The sequence below is a fragment of the Camelus dromedarius genome, chromosome 9 (assembly GCF_036321535.1).
Source record: "Camelus dromedarius isolate mCamDro1 chromosome 9, mCamDro1.pat, whole genome shotgun sequence".
In the NCBI taxonomy this organism is placed as follows: Eukaryota; Metazoa; Chordata; class Mammalia; order Artiodactyla; family Camelidae; genus Camelus; species Camelus dromedarius.
The window spans coordinates 76,576,010-76,600,272 of NC_087444.1; the positions used below are offsets into that span (position 1 = coordinate 76,576,010).

Genomic DNA, 24,263 nt, shown 5'->3' on the forward strand with positions numbered 1-24,263 from the left:
ATTAAATATATTAACCATTTTTGGATGGGAACAAATTCTAAGTGGAGGCTGTCGGGTGTCAGTTGCCACGGACAAAGTAGCGCCATCCTCATTTTCCCTGCAAGGCTCTCCAAGCTCTGAATGTGCATTCTGGTCCCTGAGAAATGGCAGAACGGCCGACCGGCATCTGCAATGACTGTCTCCTTGTCACAAACTACAGGTGGAACCTTGGGGACTTTGTATCTTATTCATCATTGTAGTTTCATTTACTTCAAAGCATGCTTGTTAAACTCCACGTATTTGATTTTCAATTACCTGACTGTAGCCAACTCCCACGTTAAAAGGTCAGTTCGCCATCATGCCACTCCAATTATGCCACTGAACCAAAGACCGAAGGCAACTCTTTCTTCCAGTTTCTAGCGCACCCACTGTGAACCAGACATTGCCTGATGTGCATTTTCATGTCACAAGACTCTCCAAAACACCCATTGTTCTTTGGATCCTTTGGTGTTAAAGACAAAAAATGTAAATTAAACATAATCTGGGTCACACCACCAACTGGAAGTCCAAGCTGTAAGCATGTTTTTCTCCCACAAGCCCCACCCAGTAACCACCATAACCCAGGAAGCCCTGTTCTCTAAAACAATTTTCTGAACAGCTTCAAAGTCTCCCCAGTTCCCCTGAAAGCTGAATTATGAAACAAACATTCTCACAACAATTCAACATTAGTATCAGTCTCAATAACTTAGGCAAACTTTGGGGAGCGTTCCACCCTATTCCAGTGAATGGTCACAAGTGCCAATTACTCAACAGAAGCAGTGTAGGTAGTGAACATAAGAAATCTCTAGTTTATCTATTAAAAAGTTACCACTGAATATTTTTAACAGTAAACTCATGAATATCAATCTTTTCAAATTAACTGAGCAATTCAAGCAAAAAAGAGAGATTAACTTCATCCTTATTTCTGAAATTTGAAAATTTTCTAGTATTTTCCATACGCTTACTACTTTCAGTTCAGGTACACTGAGGTGCGCGCCACGCGTTTTATTTGAACACACACACACAAGGCATGAAGAAATACATTCAGAGTGCATACTCACGCATGGAGGGCAGGGTTTAGGGGATATTAAACAAAACAAAGCCACTTGCCATGAGGACAATGAACCAAGATCTAATTTCAATTTCATCCCTCCCAGGAATGTGACCTTAAAGCAATTACTCTGAAATTTCTTGATCAACACCAGTGAGGTAATCTACCTTTACCCTCCTTTTTCCCCCCAAAAGGTGACCTTGCTTGAAACAATTTTTTTTTAACTAGTAACTTTTTTCATCCAACCCAGGCTCTGCGTACAGAAGCTTTCCATTTTGTACAGCTCCTTTGGGCATCTGTTTATTTAGTAGATGGGATGCAGCCTGATACATGAATCACTCAAGAGCTAATTTGATCTTTACATCTACTCAGTTCAATTTCTGTACCTGAGTAGAAGCCAAGAGTCTGAAGCTGCACTGCTATGGCATTTTCATTTAGCCACAGAAATATGCTGGAGCAGTTTAGAGAGAGTAACTCAAATACAAATTATGAATATATAATCCCCAAATTGTATGTTCTTTGACTCCAGCATAAAAAGAAACTATAGATTCTTTCAACCCTGACAGCCTAGAGGTACACCATTAGCTTCTGTTGGTACCAACGGGGATAAAATGTGCTGGTGTGACGGGACTCACCCCGGGGTATGAACACAGTGATTCCATTTTATTAATTAAAACATGAGACCTGTGATACCTTCTGAATAAAACAGCAGCAAAATACAGTAACACCACTTAAATGTGAACCACACACATACAGATATTCTGGCCCTTTTGACTAAAACTTCCTCTTAAGATAATTTCTTTCCAATTTCCAAAAATAAGGCTAATTTTTCATTAATCATAGCTATATATGTAGGCCCCCAACTGTGGGAACAAAGGACAGAGCCTTGGGCCAGAATGGTAAACAAGTTATGAAAAGCTGTAGGCTCAGAGGTGAGAAGGCTGGGTAGCCGAGGACAGGTGAGACCCCCCCCAGAGGGGGGCGACCCAAGACAGGCACAGCCGCCTGAGGCCAAGAAGAATGTTGTGAAGCAGCCGTGTCTCACACGTTCCGCCCTGATAAGCTGTAAAGCTCGCTGGTGCCAACATGAACATGATTTACCAAAACATAAAGGGTCTTCTGACCCTGAGCCAGATGCTGCCTGTTAACCATTTCCCTTGTCGTTCTTTGCTTACATAAGACCGTGCAACTTAACAAAGCTTCAGAGTAGCCATCGGCTCTCTCTGCATATGGTGTGTGTGTACATGATACCGTGACACCAACAATATACAGCAGCTTCTCTTCAATGGACAAAGTGACCGACACTTCCCCTGCAACATGCCTACCAGATAATCAAGCCCTAGGAACGGGCCCCTCTCCTCCCATGAAAACCCCATCCCCGAGCGCCCTGCCCGCTCTGTTCACGGTCAGCTGGCAGAGCGCCCTGTCCTGGAACCCGCAGTGGCCTCTCCACAGAGGGCACCTGAACACAGCAAGCATGGTGAGTCACGTCAGCTTTACCTTAGTCTCTGCCCCTCTCTGATGCTAATTCGCATATTTGATAATTCAGGGTCCTTGTTTTTCCAGGGAACATGGATGTGAACTAACCACACCCAATGAAGTCAGCCCCTTCATCCATTCCTTCCCAAAGATCATGAAAAGCCTGTAATGAAAGCGTGAGATCAAGACTTCAAATCTCAGGCGTAAAGGCATTAATAGTAATGCAGCCTTTTAAAGAAAACTCAAATAAATAAATACTTATACACTGGAGATACGCGCTATTTCCTCACACATCCTTATTTGCCATACACACATCACACCATCAATCCTGGCACACTGTGACTTGTAACGACTCTGCAGTATGTAACACTGCAACCTCATCTCTGACCACCAGAGACTTTTATCTCTACTTTGGATTCTCTGATGTGTGGTCGGTTGTAAAAACTGCTCAGAAAATTTACAAATTCGTTCTATTTGTAAGGATTCCCCCAATGTGAGTTCTCTGGCAAAACATGGGCACGCTGTCTCCTAAAGGTGTCTCACGCCTGGTGTATATGTATAGTTTCTGCCCTGCGTGGATTCTCTCATTATGCCAAAGGTGCAGGTACTTCATGAAAAAATTTAAAACATTCATTACATTGGTAAGCTTACTTTTCAACATAAATTCTCTACGTTCCAGTTTTGATCCTCAGATACAAGTCTTAGCATACATACTGCTATCATGGGCTGTCTCTCAAAAATATACATTTTTATGTAAAAATTAAAAAATTGTAAAAAAAAGAAAATACATTCTGAAGTCTAGCCCATTGTGGGCCCTGGATAAAGCCTCCGCCCACATTTTTTCCATTCTCCTCAATGGGGACTCTCCGTTCTTGCATAGTACTTGAACACGAGTCAAGTTCTGCACTCACTGCATTTTTAAAGTGTTGCTCCAGCATGTTCCCCAACCTGGGATCTTTGTTCCAATCCTTGACCCACACATTAGTGCAGTTTTTGTCCAGGATAAGTATTCTTGTACCTAGTGACAAGTGAACAATAATTTGACACTTTGCCGCATTCATTCCATTTTTAAGTATGAAGTATTTGGTGAAGCCCGAATTTAAGGCTCAGCCTAAGACCTTTCCACATTCGGTGCATCTGTAACATTCTGTCCAGTATGAATTCTCTGATGACTGGTGAGACGTGGACTCCAAGTAAAGGTTTTTCACACAACGTGGTTATCTGTGAGGTAATCTGAATGAATGATTTGGCAAATGAATTCCTCTCAAGGCTTCGTCACACTAAACACCTTTACCTGGCTTCTACCCAGATATGAATTATCTCACGAAGCGTCAAGTGTGAACACATGCTAAAAGCCTTGTCACATTCTTTACATTTTTAAAGTCTCTCAGCAGCGTGGATTTCCTGACAGTAAATTAGGCTTGAAAGCACACGGAAGCATCTGCCACACATTACACACACTTGTAAGCTTTCTCTCCCATGTGCGTTCTTCAGTGTTTTGCAAGGGCTCCTGTTTGTCTGAAGGCCTTGTCACACTCCTTACATTTGTAAGGCTTCTCTCCAGTATGAGTTCTCTGATGAAGCACAAGATCTGAATTTCGATTAAAGGCTTTGCCACATTCTTCACATTTATGAAATTTCTCTCCTGTGTGGCTTATTTGATGTCTACTGAGGGAAGACTTCCAAGAAAAGGTTTTGCCACACTCCTTACATTTGTAAGGTTTCTCACCAGTATGAATTCTCTGATGAATCGCAAGTTGTGAATTTTGACTAAGCACTTTACTATACGTATCACATTTATATAATTTCTCCCTTAAGTGGACTTTTTATGTTCAGTGAGGTGTGAGCACTGATAAAAGGTTTTGCCACACTTACGACATGTAAAGTTTCTCTCCAGTATGGAATTTATGATGATACGCAAGCTGTGACCTGCAACCGACACACTTGCCACAGACATGACACTGATACGGTCTTTCTGCTGTATGGATGGCCTGATGCTCAGTTAAGGATACACGCACACCGAAGGCCTTGCCACACTCAGTACATTCATATGGCTTCTCCCCAGTATGAATTCTCTGATGAATCACAAGATGTGAATTTCGATTAAGGGCTTTGCCACATCGTTCACACACGTATGATTTCTCTCCTTTGTGGATGTTTTGATGTCTACTGAGGCCAGACCTCCAACAAAAGGTTTTGCCACACTCCTTACATTTGTAAGGTCTTTTCCTGTGTGCTTTCTGACCTTGTGTCTGTAGTGACGGATGCATATCATTCCCATACAAATTAGAAGTGTTGGTTTGGACACTAAGAGGAATTCCTTGAAGTGGTGAAAATGAGAAACTACTGTTTATCAACCTCTCAACTTCATCACATTCATAAATTATTTCTTCAGCTTGAGGTATCTGCAGTTCATCCTAAAATCTTAATTCATGCTTATTTTCAAGAGGCTTAGTTCCTTCATCATTTTTACCATGTTGACACCTTCGATCAGTGGGACTTTCATTACGGGTCACAGGCACTCCTTTGTTACTTCTTTTGTCATCCCCCCACTGACACTCCAAGTCATACAACATATTTTCCAGGATTTCCCTAGAGTAAGAATGCTGGAATTCACGCCCTCCAAGTATTTTCAACATGACTGTTTGGAATACTTCTGTATCACTGTATATTTGTGGTTGAAATTTCCTGATCACATGTATATGAGAGATATCTGTAAGATATTAAAAAAAAATAGGTATCTTGTTTATCACAATTCATTAATAAAGGTTTCAGGCTGAATACATGATATTACACCAAAAGTAATACTTACACTGAGCAGTCACAAAGCTTCCCAATCATAATCTAAAATTCTCAGGGACACTAATGGAGTAGTGTTCTTTAATAAAAAAAACAGCCACACGTAAATCTAATTAACTTAAGGACTGCCTAGTTTCAAGCTCCCTGTGACAAAAACATTCACACTGTGCTGGCTCATGTTAGCTCCCAGAGAAAGGGTATTTTTCCACCACACCCCAGAGCACATACCTTTTAAAAGTAAACACACTGCAGAGAAAGAATATTGTACTACGCATATGTTCTGCAGACTTATTGTGCATAAATATATGCTAAAGTACAAGCAATGTATCATAACAGTAAACAAGCCAAAACAAGCTTATCTAATATAACTTACCTAAATAACTGGCAGTTTGAAACTGCAAAGGAAATAAAGCATAGAGAAAATGAGGAATTTGTTAAAACAATTCTCAAGCTGTTTCTAAACATGTTAACAAAACTCTGTACCCATGAAGAATAGGCATTTAACAACATTAAGAAGTGATCCATATCAATTGTACTGCATACTATGTTGAAAGGCAATCATTTGTAAACCACAATTTAAAATTATTAAATAAAATATTCTCCAGTTACATAGCAGCCAATCAGGAGACCCATCACTACATGACCCTTACATTATCCATCTCACTGATTCCAAATGTGCGTAATACAAAGTGATCACTTACTAATAAATTGATTGACTAGGGTCAGGCACAACGTGGCTGAGAACAAACTGCAAAATAAAAACATACAAGATGCAGTGTAGACAATGGGATAGTTCAGACAAACATGAAAGCACGTTAATGTATCTTTTCCTACGAAAGGAACTTCTGAGTCTTTTCACTGTAGAACATACACTATTCTAAGCCAGCTAACAACACCCGTGTGTTTTAAAAGGCTTGAGATAAATTAACCACGATTTTTCAAATAAGGGCACTAATCTCACAAGTTTCATGAATGTAACTCCAACTTACATGCAAGTAGTGAGGCAGCAGGACTGGAACCTGGACCTGCAGACTTAGACGGCATAGTCTCATGGCTGCCCACACAGGCAGGACGGATTACGAGAAACTACAGCAAAAAGCAGGGGTCTAGGAAGAAAACTGCAAGAGAAGATCAAGGAGGGAGATGTGCAGCTCACGTTACTCAGCCGTCCCTCCCCTCCTGGAGACGGTTTCTGAGTCATCACGGTGGATTCAGCTTGTGTCCTGAGAAAGCTGTTCAGTGGACGACGAAGGGTGACTGACAGGGAAGGCAGCCTGCGAAGGTGGAGGGATGCGTGAGGGAGGGCTGCGGAAACCGGGGAACTCACGAGAATGACTTAAACACGGTAGGAAGTAGCGGTGTGTCCATCCGCACTGAGGTGTCACGTCAGGGAAGGCCAGGCATGGGACAGGGCCAGAGCACAGCCCAGGGAGTGACGGGCCTGCGAAAGCACGGCCTGTGCCGCACCCCTGAGGGAACGTCCCTGCGTGAGAACCACTGAAATACTGAGAGCAAAGGACAAGGGGGGGGAGGGCGGAGCTCAGTGGCAGAGCGTGTGCTCAGCATGCACAAGGTCCTGGGTTCAATGCCCAGGACCTCCAGTAAATAAACAAATAAACCTAATTACCTCCCTCCTTGCAGAAAAAAAGAAAAGAGGGGGTGGGTAGAGCTCAGTGGTAGAGCACGTGCTTAACACACACGAGGTCCTGGTACCTCCACTTAGATAAGCAAACCAACCAACCAACAAGCCTTTCAACAACTGAAAACCTTTCAATGTAAAAGAGCATCTTAACACAATGACACAGAAGTATACGATCATCTCAAGTGAAGCAGAAAAAGTATTTGAGAAAAGTCAACAGCCTTGCTTGATAAAAATACTCAATAAACTAAGAATAGAAAGAAACTACCAACACAGTGAAGGACATATGTTAAAGTCCACAGCTAGTAACACTACACTCAATGGTAAAAGACGGAAAACTTTTCCTCTAAGATCAGAAACAGGACAAGGATACCTGCGTTCTCTATTTCTAAAAACATATTACTAGAGGTTCTAGTAAGAACAAATAGGCAGAAATAAAAATAAAAGATACCCAAATAGAAAAAAGAAGAACTTTTTCTGTTTACAACCAACATGATCTAAACTGTAGAGAAAACAGAAGATTCCACAAAAAAATCCTTGCTGGAAATTATGAATGAATTCAGAAAAATACAAGATGAAAATAAAATAATGGATGTAACTTCATTTAAGCAGGGAAACATTTTTACACTGTTATCTAAATACATGGGCAAAAAATATTAGGAAAGACACCAATAAATGCGAATATATCCCAAGTTCACGGACTGGAAGACAATATTGTCAAGATGTCAATACCACCCAAAGTGATGAACAAGACTCAACACAATCCTTGGCAAAAACCCAATAGTTTTTCTTGAAGAAACAGGTAAGTCTGTCCTAAGCTTCACAGGCAATCTCAAAAGATTCTCAATAGCAAAAACAAGATTGAAAAGAAAAAAGCCAGAGGTCTCACAATTATTTCAAAATTATCACAACACTCAATCAGAGCAGTGCGGCACTGGCATACATAGAGACTAGTGCAACAGAACAGAGACATCAGAAGTGAACTCGTGTCTATGTGGTCCAGCGACGTTCCGCAGGGTGTCAGGACCACTCAGAGGGGAAAGGCCAGCCTACTGAGCTGTGCTGAGAGGAGAAGGATCCTGAGCCCGCCTCCTCCCACAAACAGATCAAAACCACGTCCACACGTGTGACAATTCCTGCAGAACCACCACTGAAAGCTTACAGAAGATCTCACACAACCAGAGCTGCACGAAAGAGCACTACGTGACCGTGACCGGTTAGGACAAGGGGATGGGAACTACATGTCCACGAGGGAGCTGTGAAAGAGGAAACTCCTCCCCTGGCTGACAGGTCTGCCGGGACGGGGAGGGAGCTTTGGAGGCGTGAGGCACCCACAGGAGCTGGCTGTGGCCAGGCAGGGGAGAGAGAGAGCAGAGCAGACGGGTCTTGAGACATCGCCGCACTTCCCAGCCCAATCGTGACTGGGAGTGGCAACCTGGCCTTCAGCAGAGAGACTCGATGAGAGGATGGGTTGGGCTGGGTGGAGACAGCCTGGAAGGTCCTGGAGTGTGATGGAGGGGCTTCAACTGGGGGTGTGCACAGGACAGAGCGAGGGACCACCATAGGAGCCCCATTATCAATGCACAAAGGAGGGGTGTGGGTGTGCTGACAGTAGCGCGTGGCTCCAGCCGTTGCGGGCTCTGGGCCACACGCATGAGAGGTGTTCAGAGTGTGCACGCATCACCAGAGGAGCCTGTGAGGACGGCACCAGCCGCAGTGGACTCTGTGGGCTCCCACATGCAAAGGTGGGGCCGAAATCTGAGCTGGTTACCAGCTCTGCTGCAGCGGAGGTGGGCCTGGGAGCAGCACCAGTGACCGTGGACTTTGCAGGCACACACTCCGGGTGGCGGGTGGCGTCACAAGAGTCACACATCCCATCGGACAGCTCCTGGGGAGAAACACGCAGGAGCTCCTTTCCCAGCAGGGGTGCTCCAGTCCCGCCTGCTTCACACCATGGTTGAGAACTGCATCTGGAGGCTCCTACTCCAACAACTGGGGGGCAGACCCTGCCCCCGACCGGGCTGTGACAATCACCGAGCAAGGAGGAGGCCCTGCCACACATCCAGTGCAGGCTCTGGTCACCGCGACACCAAACACACCCCCCACCAAGAGGACGGCAGCCAGCGCACGCTGATGAAAGACGCGCAGGCACCCACACCCAAAGCAGCCCTCGCACCAGGAACGCTGGACTCGGTCCACCCAGGGGTGCTCGCACATAAAACAGCCCTTCAGGACCACAGCAGACAACTGCTGCTCCCAACTCCATACAGAGAGATGTAAGTAAAATGAAAAAGCAGAGGAACAACTCACAGTTAAAAGAATGAGATGAATTTTGAAACAACGAACAGACCTGTCCAGCCTATCAAACTCCAAGATCAAGAAGGAGGTTAAAAAAGCTGCTAAAGGAATTCAGACAGGCTACAGACAGAAACGCAGATCCCCGCAGCAAGGAATGAGATATAAAGAGGGGCCAATCAAAACCACACAGCTCACAGGTCCGTGCTTGTCTGGGGACAACAGAGTGCAGTGGCCAGGGCAGCGGCTGAGCTTGGAGCCGCAGGGCCGTGGAGGGGGCGGTGGGGCAGAGAGGAGCTCCACGGGGCGATGCTGCACCTGCCGGGCTCCAGGGCCGTGGGAACCACTGGCAGGGCTGGCCTCGAGGACATGCTCGCATCTCTCACGTCACCTTCTGCTCTGAGATCTCATGACAAGGGGCTGGGCTCAGTGGTGGGGGGTATGGCAGTGGGAGCAGGGTTTACAAACACCCCCCTCTCCTTCCTAGTGGGCCGGCTGCTGCCTGGAAGGCTTCCAGCCGCCACGGAAAAGGCCATCGGCCAGGTGCACCCTCTCCACACCCAGGCTGCCAGTTTGAGGCAACTTCCCCGCAGTCACCTGCTGCACGCAAGTAAACAGTCTGTGATGTGGTTCCCTGGGCCTCTGATGTCTTAACATTTAGTTGAACCCCCCTGTGAACTGTCAAATTACTGCGTATTCCTCTGCCTAAAGCAGAAAGGACAGGGCCTTCGTCACACTTCCAGGCCTGTGTTTCATCAGTATATGCAGCTGACGCGAGACTGTATACAGAAAACCCTGAAGACGCCACACAGAAACTACTAGAGCTGATATGCTCAGCAAGGCAGCAGGACGCAAGGCTAGTGCAGACACCTGCTGCGTTTCTCTGCGCTAACAATGAAGCATCAGAAAGAGAAAGTTAAAAAAAATCCCTTTTAAAATCACGTTAAAAAACAACAAACAAAAAACAAAAAAAAACTTAGGAATAAACTTGACTGAAGAGGTGAAAGACTCACACACTGAGAACTATGAAACCCTGACAGAGGAAACTGAAGATGATCCAAAGAAATGGAAAACTATTCCATGCTCTTGGGCGGGAAGGATTAATGTTGTTAAAAATGGACGTACTACCAAAGCAGTCTACAGACGTCATGCAGTCCCTAGCAAACTACCCATGACATTTTACCAACAACTAGAACAAATAATCCTAAAACTCACATAGAACCAAAAAAGACCCAGAATTACCCAGAAAGTAAGAATGAGGAAAAAGAATCAAAGTCAGAGGCATAGCCCTCCCAGACTTCAGACAATACTGCAAAGCTACAGCAATCACAACATAGCACTGGGACAAAAAGAGACTGGATCAACAGAACAGAACACAAAGCTCAGAAATAAACCCACACAAGTACAGTGAAGTAATCGTCAACAAAAGCGGCAAGGGTATACAACGCAGAAAAGACAGTGCCTCTGCCAAGTTGTGCTGGGAAAGCTGAACAGCTGCACGTGCATCAGTGGAGCTAGAACACTCCCTTACACGATACATAAAGCTGAACTCGAAGTGGCTTAAAGGCTTAAAGAAAGACAAGACACCAAAAATCTCCTATAAAGCAACACAGGCAAAACATTCTGACATAAATTGTAGCAGCATTTTCTCAGATCAGTCTCCCAAGGTAAATGAAACAGAAGCAAAAGTAAACAAATAGGACCTAGTCAAACTTACAAGCTTTTGCACAGGAAAGGAAACCCATCAACAAAATAAAAAGGAAACATATGGACTGGAAGAAAATATGTGAAAATGATGCGACTGACAGGGCTTAATTTCCAAAATATACAAAAAGCTCAGAGCTCCGTATCAAGAAACAATCCAATCAACAAACAGGTAGAAACCCTAAGTAAACATTTCTCCAGAGAAGACATACCAACAGGCACATGAAAAGATGCTCAACATCAATAATTGTTAGAAAATGCAAATGAAAACTGCAATGAGGTATCACCTCACACCGGTCAGGATGGCCATCATTGAAAAGGCTACGAGTAATAAATGCTAGAGAGGGTGTGGAGAAAAAGGACCTGTCCTGTGCTGTTGGTGGGAATGCACATTGGTGCAGCCACTATGGAGGACACTATGAAGGCTCCTTAAAAAAATGAAAATAGGGTTACCCCATGATCCAGCAATCCCATTCTTACGTAACTAGAAAAGACAAAAATTCTAATTTGAAGAGATACATGCAACCCAATGCTCCCAGCACCACTATTTACAATAGCCAAGATGTGGAAGCAACCTGTGTCCACTGAGACATGAATGGATAAAAAAGAATGAAATGTTGCCATTTTCAGCAATGTGGACAGACCTATGGATTATTACACTAAGTAAAGTAAGTCAGACAGAGAAAGACAGATATATGATTAACATTTATATGTGAAATCTAAAAAAACGCAAATAAATGAATTTATTTACAAAACAGAAACAGACTCACTGACACAGAAAACAAACATGGTTGCCAAAGGGGAAAGGGGGAGGGATAAATTAGGAGCATGGGATTAGCAGATACACACTACTATATACAAAATAGACAACAAAGATTTACTGTACAGCACAGGGAACTATATTCAATGTCTTATAATAACCTATAATGAAAAAGAATATGAAAAAGAATATATATAGGATCACTTTGCTGTATACTTGAAACCAACACAATACTGTAAATCAAGTATAGTTCAATAACAATAAATGAATAAATAAGTAATTTATAGAGTGAATTTAAAAAAAGTTGTTGAGGAAATGAAATATCCACATGCAAAAAATGTAGCTGGAACATTACCTTACACTATATACAAAAATTAACTGAAAATGGATCAAAGACCTGAACATATTAAAGTCCTACTAGGAAACAAGGCAACAGCTTATTGACAATGAATTCAGCAATGACTTATCAGCTATAATAACAAAAGCACAGGACATAAGGTAAAACCATAAATTGGACAACATCAAAATTCCAAACTCTTATGCATCAAAGCACACTCAGTGAAGTGAAGAAACACTCTATGGATGGGAGAAAATATTTGCAAATGATGTATCTGTAACAGGTAAATACTGAGAATATATACAGAACTCTAAAAGGGTCTGATCACGAACTCCACCATGGGAGGCCACTCCTCAATTCAATCTTCCCACATATTGAAATACAAAACAAGAACACTAAGAACAGCATCAGAAGTACAGACCTAAGGATTAAATAAACAAAAATCAAGACCATATATAACGCACAGAAATGTATAAAATGAAAAATGAAAGCAGCAGTGCCTTAAACAAAAATTATCGCTTAATCACCAAAGGTACCACACCATTTTATAAGCTCTGTCATTAAGATGCTTTAAGATTTGCTGCTGAGGTGGAATGAATAATGGAACACTCAGGAGACAAAAAAAATGTGGCACCAACAATTTAGTCAACAGCATCACAGATACAAGGACAAGAACTTGGACGATGCTGTTCCTAGGAGAAATTCCTACACCATGTACCGAGGCTCGTAAGAGATGGTCATTATTATGTGACCAACATTGTCACAGTGGCCTTAAGACATGCTGCTGTGACATTCCTCAAAACCAGGGGGAAAAAAAAAAAACCGGACTCACCAGTCACAGCCTACCTTCCACCTCACACCTAGCACGTGCTCCCTACTCCATCGAGCAGCTCCAGCGGGTGACTCTGTGTGTGCCTAGGAAATACTGCGACATATGAGGGAAAGCGTTCTGCATACAAATTTTCTGTCACCCAGCAAATCCACTCCAGACTCCACCAGAAGGTGTCCACCAAATAAAAGTGGACTGTTACAACAAAGAAACTGGATACAATTTCAGACTCCAGGAACGTGTATTTTAAAAGCAAGAATCAGAGGCAGATCAAGACAACTTAAAAGCACGTGAAATCAGGAAGCGTCTACACTCCCCAACAAGGAAGGGCACTCTAAGAGGGAAAACAATACAAGGCATGTGGGTCAGATGTCACAGGACCCTGACGTGGGACCACGTTCTCTACCCTCGGCTGCCAAGCTAAGAGCCTGAAAGATTCACATGCTCCCCACGTAGGACTGGGCATGAAACGGACGGTCCCTCTGTCCACTGTCCACACAGTTGTCCTAAGCAACAATCACAGTAGGTCCAACCCACTGTGCTCTGACACACATCGCTGGAGTGTGTGGGAAAAGTGGAACAGAAGAAATAGGCTGAGTGGTTAAATAAGCAGCCAAGGTCTGAGGCAACAGATAGAATTAAAGACCAGTCAGTGTTTCCCCATCTGCTGATTAGGTCTTCTCAGAACATCAAATGCGGATGGAACTGGCATTGGGTTCAAAGGCTGAACTCAGGAGGCATCAGCTCTGAGCTGTATGCACTAAGAATTGAGCATCCGATGGAATCAAGTCCCGAAGGAGCAATGAGGAGGCGAGAGACCCCTTTAAACCAGCCCTCCTCACGCTTCTCAAAGTCAAGCAAGAACGAGTTCGCACAAGTCAGATGACAAAGTGCATCAGATCATGATCAAGACTTCGCCTCCACTGGAGCTGCAGCACCCCCGGAAGGCAAGTGAATACATTTCACATATTGAAGGACAGACAGAGTGATAAGTTGGAGAGAAGAAAGATTTCCTCCTAGAGTCTGTAAGGAATAAACTTGTTTCCCCCTAGAACTCTCCCACAATGGGAGAGTTTCCCAAACACTATTAATGCTGCGGCTCCCTCTCTGCCCTTCTGAGATCTGACTTGTGTTCACATGTTTTACATACTCCCAGCCACTTGGTTTTTTGATATTTTCATGTCACTCTTCACAGTCCAGGGCTCATTCTCTTGCTTCAAAATGGGGTTACTATTCAGATCAGAAACAGAGATTCCTGCTTATTAGAAGTAAGAAATGTGAAGTGCTGTGGCTCTTACAGAATCCCAGCTCTTTGTTCAGCTGTGGAAATGAGGACATCACAGATGGGTCTAGAAAAACACCTGACAGCTTCATCCATGCTGCCCCCTTCTGAACGCACAGAGAACAGTATAATATGCAGGCATCCAGCTCTCTCCCTAGAACTAGTGAAAAAAAAGCACAGGAGTGGAAAACAGGACATTGGGTGTTTTAGAAGTTTCCCATTGGGCTTTATAAATACTTAAGCTCTGGAACAATCCCTGACGTAATGTGAAATGGGCAGATCACCTGAAGAAAAGTGAAGTTTAAACCCCTGACACCGCATCATGAAGCTTTTCACGTCTGAGTCAACAGGCGTTTCCATTCAGTCAAGCAAAACAGAGGCTCCCAGGAGGCACTCGGGGAAAATGCAAAGACACCCAAGGGCAGATCCCAACTTCTAAAGGGGAGTTCTCTCACCCAGGGACAGCAGGTTCCTGCAGGTCTCCAACATCACGTCCCTGTACAAGGCCCTCTGAGCAGCGTCCAGGCACTCCCACTCCTCCTGCGAGAACTCGATGGCCACGTCCTTGAAGGTCAACTGTCCCTGAAATGAAAACACAATTCACTAAAGGGTCATGAATAGGTTTTTTATTTGCACACAATGTGAAGAAGAGGAGAGAGGTGTCACAATCAATTCAGTTGAAATACGTGTATGACAGAGCCATGTGAAGGCACTGGAGCAAATTCTGCACCTCTCATTTCTTCTGTTTTCATAGGAGTATGATGCCCTCCAATCAGTGTGGAGTTTTCATGTTTGTCAACAATACACGAACTACATACAAATAAAATTGAACACCTGGTTGTCTACACAGATACTATATTCTACACAATGACATATTCAATATCTAGATAAACTACATTGTGTGTGGTGTTTTAGAGGTGACAGAGCAGTCACCAGAGTAGATTTGAAGAAAGGTCAGAATCTTAAATTATGGTTAGTAACAACAGTAACGACTAAGGGTATCTGAACACTTCCTCTGTGATACGCATTAGTCTAAGAGCTTTAGAGGCATCGCCTTGTCATCAACATGACAGCTCACCAGACACAGGTGTGCATGTTCCCGTTGCACAGAGGGGAAAACTGCGTCAGAGACGCTCAGAGAAACTCAGCTCAGGTCAACAGATGAGCAGTGACACAGCAAGCACCTGAACTCAGGTGGCCGAGACCTGGCACTGAAGCTGAAAGCGTGTCAGAGGACTAGAACTGTTAAAATTCACAAATCTAACGACATGGACAGGCTAAAAGCAAAAGGATGGGAAAAGATAGTCCATCTTAAAGAGAGCAGACGTGGGTATATAAAATCAGACAAATAAATTCAAAACAAAAACTGATACAAGGGACAAGGGGCAGGTGACATTACATAACTAAAAGAAGATACAACAATTATATATACACACACTCATCGAACATCAGAGATCCTCAAAATATGAGGCAAAAATTAACAGAAATGAAGAGAAAAACAGACTGCAATACAGTAATATGACATTAGAAGACCCCAGTTTCATTTATGGATAGAATCACATAGAAGATCAATAAGGAAACAGAGAACTTCAGTAACACTACAGGCTGACTGGGTGTAACAGACACGTACACAGCACAGCACCCGGCAACAGCAGGAAGGTCAGTCCCCCAGCCACCCGTAGACCACTCTCCATGACGGACTACATGCTGGGCCACAAAAAAATCTAAACAAACTTAAGAAGATTAAGATCATAAAAAGTACCTTCTCTAATCATAACGAAATCAAAACAGAAATAAACAGCAGAAGGAAAAAATCCAAAATGTGAAAAAATTAACTCATTCCTGAAAAACCAATGCATCAAAGAAGAAATCACAAGGGAATTTTTCAAATATCTGGAGGAAAATAAAAATACAACATATCAAAACTTACAAGACACAGTGAAAGCTGTGCTAAAAGGGAAGTCTACACTGAAAAATGCTTATAATCAAATAAAGATCTCAAATCAGAAATCTATTTTTCCACCTAAAGGTAATAGAAAAAACAACAAAGTAAACCCAAATTTAGCAGAAGAGGTAAATAAGAAAAATTAGACCACAGATAAATGAAATAGAAAACAGAAATATACACATGCAAATTAACAAACCAAGAGTTGATGTTTTGAAAAAATTAAATTTACAAACTCTTAGCTAAAGTAAAAAACAAAGAAGATTCAAATAACCAATAACATATAAAAGAGGAGAGACTGCAACTGCTGTCACAGAATATTTTTTAAAGAATTCTAAGGGAGTACAATATAAAATAATAGGCCAAAAAATTATACAGTCAGGGAAATTCTTAGAAACATGTAACCTGCTAAGCATTAATCACTAAGAAATAAAAAAAAAAAATCTAAACAGAATTATAACTCAAGAGATTCAAGCAGTAATCAAAAACTTCAAACAAAGAAAACCTAGGACCAGATGGCATCACTCCTGGAAATCTACCAAATATTTACAGAAGAATTACCTCTAATCCTGATAAAAATCTTCTGAAGAGTTGAAGAGGGAACACTGGCAAATTTATTCTATGGAGCTGGCATGACTGTGATACCAGACCCAGAGAAAGATACAAGGAAGGAGAACTAAGAACCAACATCCCTGATGAACACTGATGCACACATCATGAACACAAACTAGCACACTAAAGTCACAGCAAAGTAAAACAATTTTACCTCATGACCAGGTGGAATTTATTCCTGTAAGGCAAGCATTAATCAATATACAAAAATCAATTAACGTAATACACCACACTGACAGAATAAAGAGAAAAACAACACAGTCACCTCAACTGATTCAGAAAAAAGCACTTGACAAAATTCAACAACCTTTCAAGATAAAAACACTCAACAAACTAAGAACAGTAAACTATCTCAACATGAAAAATGACATACAGGAAAGAACACAGTTAACATCATACTCACTGGCGAAAAAGTGAAAGTCTTCCCTCTCAGATAAGGAGGCAAGGATGCATACTCTGTTCAACAAAGTACTGAAAATGCACTACTGTTCAACAGAGTTCTGAAAATCTTAGCCAAAGTAACTAGACAAGAAAAAAAAAAAAGCCAAGAGTTATTCAAACTGAAAAAAGGAAAATTACACCTTTTACATAAAAACTGTAAAAGATTCCACAAGAAAACTGCTACACCAGATAACAGTTTTAGAAAAGTTGCAGGACACAAAATCAACATGCAAAAATCAGTTGCATTTCTATACACAATGTCAGATGAAAACTAGGAAACAATCTCTTTTCTACAGCATCAAAAAGAATTAAATACTTCAGAATAAATCAGCCAAGGAGGTGAAAGACCTGTACGCTGAGAACTACAACTGCTGCTAAAAGAAATGTAAGATGATACAAATAAACAGAGAGACATCCTATGCTCGTGGGCTGGAAAACTTGCAACGTCCGGAAAACGCTAAGTGTTCTACAGAGTCAATGGAATCCTTATCAAAATTCCAATAGCAATTTTTGCAGAAATTGAAAAACACCACGCTAAAATTCATAGGGAATCACAAGGGACCCCAAAAAGTCAAAATACTCTTAAAAAAGAAGAAAGATGGAGGCCACCCTTTTTCAGATTCAAAACATATTACAAACACACTAATTGAGATGGTATGGTACTGGCATAAACACAGAGACATAAACCAATTAGAAAACTCAGAAATAATCCTTGGAATACATGGAAAATGCACTGACAAGGGTACTGAGTCTACACCACGGGGAAAGGATAGTCTCAGTAACAAATGGTGCTGGGAAACTGGACACCCACGAGCAACAGGATGAAGCCAGAACCTCACTTGCCTCAAACAGAGAAACTTCTGCGTTTCAAAGGGTACAGTCAACACAGTGAAAAGGCAACCTCCAAGGAATGAGAGTGATGAAAATGAATTAAGGAACCTCCAAGTAGATTTCTCAAAAGACTAGGAATAGACTTACCGTATGACCCAGGAATCCTGCTCCTGGGCATATATCCAGAAGGGACCCTACTTCAAAATGACACCTGCACACCAATGTTCATAGCAGCACTATTTACAATAGCCAAGACATGGAAACAGCCTAAATGTCCATCAACAGATGACTAGATAAAGAAGATGTGGTATATTTATACAATGGAATACTATTCAGCCATAAAAACTGACAACAAAATGCCATTTGCGGCAACATGGATGTTTCTGGAGAATGTCATTCTAAGTGAGGTAAGCCAGAAAGAGAAAGAAAAATACCACATGAGATTGCTCATATGTGGAATCTAAAAACAAAACAAAACAAAACAAAACAAAAAACAAACAAACATAAATACAAAATAAAAACAGACTCATAGACTTAGAATACAAACTTGTGGTTGCCAAGGGGGCAGGGGGTGGGAAGGGACAAACTGGGATTTCAAAATATAGAATAGATAAACAAGATTATACTGTACAGCACAGGGAAATATATACAAGATCTTGTGGAAGTTCACAGCAAAAAAAAAGTGACAATGAATATATGTATGTTCATATATAACTGAAAAACTGTGATCTACACTGGAATTTGACACAACATTGTAAAATGGCTATAACACAATAAAACCAAAAAACAGTTAAAAAAAAAAAAAAAAGAATCTCCAAGCATCAGATATTTAGGTTGATTTTTCATGGTTTAAAATGGATGATGCAATCTATTCCATTCCCAAAATCATTAACATTTTGAAGTCAATGACTCACTTCATTTAGCTTCAATTACATTAGAAAAAGTCACAAGAAATTCCCTCTATTGATCTGTTATCCAGATTTGACCAGGTATTATGCACATTACTACCTGACTTCCCCGTGCGGCTTCTTTCTCTGGTTTACAGAGAGCAGACAGCGCACCCAGATGGGCCCTTAAACCCTCCCTGCTGCCCCACAGCACTGACTCCGCGTCTCCAACCCACGGGGGTGAAGCCCGCCCAGGACGCCGCCCGGGGAGCCGCTTCACAAGTCCCAGGTCCTGAGGTCCCGGGGCTGGAGTCTGAGTGGGGAGGACAGGCGCTGAGGGAGGGCCCTGGGTGACTGTGCATGTACAGGTGTCAGGAAGGACGCTGCAGAGTCAGACAGGATTAGCGAGTCCAAGGAAAAGGGCATTTCAGGAAGGACAGACTGAGAATCCAGTGAGAGTATAACTTCACCTGAGAAGGGGCCATTCTCGAGTCCTTTTCTGTCCTCTTCCTCCTCTCCTGGGCTTCCTCCTCAGGGAACATGAGTCTTTAGAAGTCAATCCTGAAAAGTGGAAAGATGTCCTTTAATGCTGAGAATTAACAGACCCCTCCCTGTGCCACAACCACACACACAGGGGAGACCTCACCACGTGGAACACAGTCCTCTCTGCTGCCCACTGTCACTTAAGGGACTCAGGACAGGAAACTCCACACACAGACCAACAAGGGAGTTTCCCCACACTGTCCTCAGATCACCCTCCCCTCCTGGTGAGCCCCTCACCCACACTGCAGCAGTGGGTGCCTCAGCTGGACCTGACAGCCCCCTTCAGGTCACAGACCAGGCCCTGACCCATCCCCATGCAGAGCAGAGCCCCCTTCCCCTCAGCCCAGATCCCAGCCCTCAGGATGGGAGGACTCAAGAGTCAGGATGCTCAGTGAGGGAATCAGACGCCCCAGGTGATTGGACCCTACACAGACTATATGAAAGGGAATCTGTGGTCAAGGGTACAAAACATATATATGCAGAATGCCTCATCGCTGTTATAGGAAGCCTGGGTTAACTGCCACTCACAAGGAAAGCCTAGCTCATTTTCTTTTTCTTTTCCAGCTTAATCTAGGTATAACTGATAAGTAAAAATGGTGCACATAAAAACTATACGATGTGATTATTTGACAGACGTATACACTGTGAAATAATTATCACAATCAAGTAATCTACACTTTCATGAACTCATAGATACCATTTTGCCTCTGAGTGGTAAGAACACAAGTGTTACTCCCTCAGCAAATTTCAACTATATAGAAACGTGGTCTGAATAACTAGTCAGCATCATGTAGGTTAGACCCCCCCAGAACTTACCCATTTTATTCATTTTATATGTACAAGTTTGCAACTTTTGACCAACATCTCCCCATTTTTCCCACCACCCAGCTCCTGATAACAAGCATTCTACTCTGTTTCCGTAAGTCTGACGTTTCTAGTTTCCACATTTATCTGTCTTTCTCTGTGACACTTAATTCACTCAGCAGGTTCTCTACATTCATTCATTTTGTCATAAATGGCAAAACTTTCATTTTTATGGCTGAATAATATTTCATTGTGTCACACAAACACACACCCCGCTGTCCTTACCCATTCTGCTGTTGACAGACATTCTGGTCCTTTCTACATCCTGGCTGTTGTGAATAATGCAGTAATGCTCACTGGGGTGCAGGTATTTCCCTCAAAACATCTGTTTCATTTCCACTGGGTATCTAGCCAGGGTGGTTTCGACAGACTATGTGCCTGTTCTTTTCCTAATTTATTGAGGAAACTCCATACTGTTTTCCACAACAGCTGTACCACTTACATTGCCACCAACAGTGCACAAGTGCTCCCTGTTCTCTGCATTGTGTGTGTGTGCGAGCGCGCACCTGCGTGTTTGGAGACAGACAGGGAGAGGAGAGTGGAGTGACCAGCACCGGCCTGGCAACAGGACAGTCTCATACACCTTCCCGAGTATGAGCCTCTGTACTGCAGATCGCCGTGGTGTTGCCGGACCTCTCATTCTTGGAACCATCTTTCCTGACATCACAGGACTTGATGTCTCCTGTCAAGTTGTGTCCAGAGACCCCAGCTTAGCAAGACTTCCCTAATGAAAACCTCCTGCTATTTGAAACTTTGGTAAGAACAAGAACTAAGATTTGGGACAAATTTTGGCGTTTGAAAACAGAACAGGAAAGCTCCCAGGATGAGGCTGGAGGCACTGGCAGGGTGATGACACCGGGCACAGAAGTCACAGTGAGGAGTCTGCATTTTGAGACTATACCATATTTAGAAGAGGATGACACAAGTTGATTACAGAAGACCACCAAAGCTTATTCCATAAGCTAATAATTATCTACAGGAAAGTAGAAATTGTATGTACTAAGATTTATCCCAAGCTATGGGAAGAATTACATGTAAAGAAGTAAGAAAGGAAAAGTAAATAGATTTAAAAAAAAAAAACCACACAGAACACTGTCAATGTTCCTTTAAAAGGTACCATGTGGTGAGAGTCAGTCATTTCCTGCCCCGGTTCCCCTCCCCCATGTCAGGAAAAGGGAAAGGGGCGACCCACAGCTTACTGAACCAAGGCACCGCCCCCAGCTGAACAGGGTTTGCAGATGGAAGTTAACTTCTCACACAAATAATTACAAAATGCAAAGTCCTATAGACAGGAGGTTTGCGATTCTGATCCTCATCTGTATAACTTAAATTTTAAACTTACTAGATTCTAAAGCCACAAATCATAGATCACAACCTAATCATCCACATCCCAACAGCTCACCACTCACCTGCCTCCAGTTCCCCCGTCTCTACCTGCACTACCACGTGTTTCCACTTCATTCTGCTTATCTCGTTTCTTTTTCGCTTGTTTTTGTTCCCCTCCACTCTCCTGCTGTGTCTGCCCTCCCCTCTGTCTTCCCTCACTCCTGTGCTGCCCCACTCTGCAACCTGTGCCCCTCATGATGCTTTTTCTCCCCAACCTGACTGCCCTAAAGCTGCACGTATTTCTGCTTCTTCCCCCACCTCTGCTCCCTCTCTAGCCTCCGAGAGTTACACCCCTTCTATCCTGTTACCCTCCCTTCCTCCCCACTCTCTGGCACCCCCAGGTGCCTGTATTTCCATCCTGTTCTCTCTCTTCCTGTCACTAGCTTCCCTCTTTCTCTCCCAGCACCATGTTGCTTTGAAAGCCAAGGTTCCACCTCTTCGGTCCTCTCCTGGACTGTGCGAAGTGCCTCACCAATGTCTCCTCCTCCCCCTCCCGCTGACCCAGGGCCCCACTCCCTACGTTGCTCTCCAACCCCTGGAGACTCGGCTTTTTAATTTACTTCTCTATTTTAACCACCTGCTACATTCAAGCCTTAATCACTTTGATTTTACTGTCTCTTTACAAGGGCCTCAGCCATTCTCTACGTCTCCATTAGTCCTCCCTGATTCTTACCTCAGTTTTTCTGTTTCTCTCAGTCGCTCAGAGTCTGCTTCTCCTGATCCTCCTCGCCCACGTATTTACAGGGATGCCGACTGAACAAGATGCCTGCCTACTGGAAAATATCGTTTTCCAGCGGGGTGGAATTTGGGACGTAACAATACTGCGGGGTCACACGGCTGACCCCGGTCACCTCCCCCAACGCGGGGTGGGGGAAGGGCTGACTACAAAGGGGGAGGCCCGAGGAGCAGGACCGCCCTGAGGACGCGGGACAGAGGGGCTGGGAGGCAGGGGGTCTCAGGAGAGGGCCGGGCTCCCCAGAATCCCGGGAGAGGACGCGGCCTCACGGGAGAGGGGCGGCAGGCGCTGCCCTCCAGGGGCCGCGGGCGAGGCTGGGGGCGCGAGTCCACCTCTTGGAAGAGGACGTTACATGGGGTAAGGGGAGGAGAAGTAAACGGTTTTACGGAGGAAAATATCTCGAAAATTGGTTTCTACGTGGACCGAAGGCTGAAAAGCCAAGGGCAGGGACCAGCCTCAGCGGTTTCAGACGCGAAGGAAAAGATACCGGACCTGGAGCGGCGACGTCGGGACTTAGGCGGCCAGAGGGCCGGGTGCTGGGGCTTTAGGTCCCTAGTGACTCCCACCCCCTGAGGATGGAGGAAGGGTGACCGCGCAGCATAGACTTACACCAGAAAAGAGAAACTTACTCTCCGCCACGCAATCTTCCCTTGGCGTCCCCCACTTCCGGTTCCGTAAGAAACTGGGGGCGCGCAGAGCTAGAGGCTGGACTTCCGGAGGCGGGGTCTGGGCGGGGCGCCAGCGGCGGGGGCGGGGCGAGGAGCGAGCGCAGGTCCGCGCAGTGAGGGAGAGGAACGCACGGTGCTTCCCCGTTCCTTGCAATTTTGAGGTGAAAGTTTACAGTTGTGGGGGTCAGTTATGTCGGAAACTAGGATGTTACCTGCTAACAAGTTGAAACGGTTTCAACAAAAAGCTGTTTTTGCCAGCAGGTGGCCCGCTTGTCCCGCTCGTGAGGCTCAAGCAATTCAGTGATTGGGAGCCTGCGTCTGCATGTGGTCGCTGTGGGGCAGTGGTGGATCCGGTAACATTTACTAAAATTAGAATTAATTTAAGCAGTTTAAGGAAAGGAGTGCTGGACTGTCTGTATTACAAACCAGAATGAGAAATACAAAACTCTCCCGGGGTAGAATGGGTTGCTTAATACTAAAACCCAATGAACAGCGTTCGTTTCTATTGTTTATTCACCCAGGACGCAAAATTCAACACTGTGCTCAATTCAAGACTTTCATGGGGACAAGACCTTGATATGCAGCGTGGAGAGCTAAGATGTGACAATTTAGGTCCCTTATCCTTGCTTAAAAAAAAAAAAAAAAAAGCAAACATTTTTAATTAACTGTGTAAGTATGTCAACAAAAAAAAATTTATAACCAATAGTCAATCTAAGAAAGGAATGGAATATTTTTTTAAGGCCAACCTGAGGATCATAACCCAAGAGACAGTCCCTCAGAAAGCTCTGAGGGTTGTTGGGAAGAGATAAATGTGGTGGCAATTATATGTGATTTTGGCAAACGGGTACACTGCAATTCAGGCACACATTGTGGTAGAAGCTTACTGCTATTGTTGACGAATAGAAATTTTAGTTCATGGTTTTAGTGCTTTTGGAATATAGGAAGATGAAAGAAACTGGGTTCATAATATTTTCTCCTAAAAATATGTGTGGGCCAGTCCTTCCCGTTTTCCCAGAGCGCAAAGTGCCTCATCCCAATCTGTCTGGATTCCTTCCAGGGTGTCCTGTAGGTCAGTGAATACAGTGGCTAATGGCTTGATTCTTGTAACGACTGGATGGTGGGCAACATTTTTTCTTTTATAATCCATTCCCTTTTGG

General features: G+C 43.6%; 1 non-coding gene across 1 annotated transcript; it reads right to left on the reverse strand.

The window, feature by feature from the left end:
* Positions 1–23,168, reverse strand: LOC105091277 (uncharacterized). The gene is made up of 9 exons (XR_004138558.2): positions 23,068–23,168; positions 19,380–19,470; positions 14,649–14,775; positions 6,337–6,465; positions 6,049–6,095; positions 5,721–5,742; positions 3,200–5,261; positions 2,570–2,711; positions 1–481 (listed from the first exon to the last, which is right to left on the reverse strand). It is a non-coding gene; the product is annotated as an uncharacterized LOC105091277 (transcript).
* Between the last annotated feature and the right edge of the window lie 1,095 nt (positions 23,169–24,263).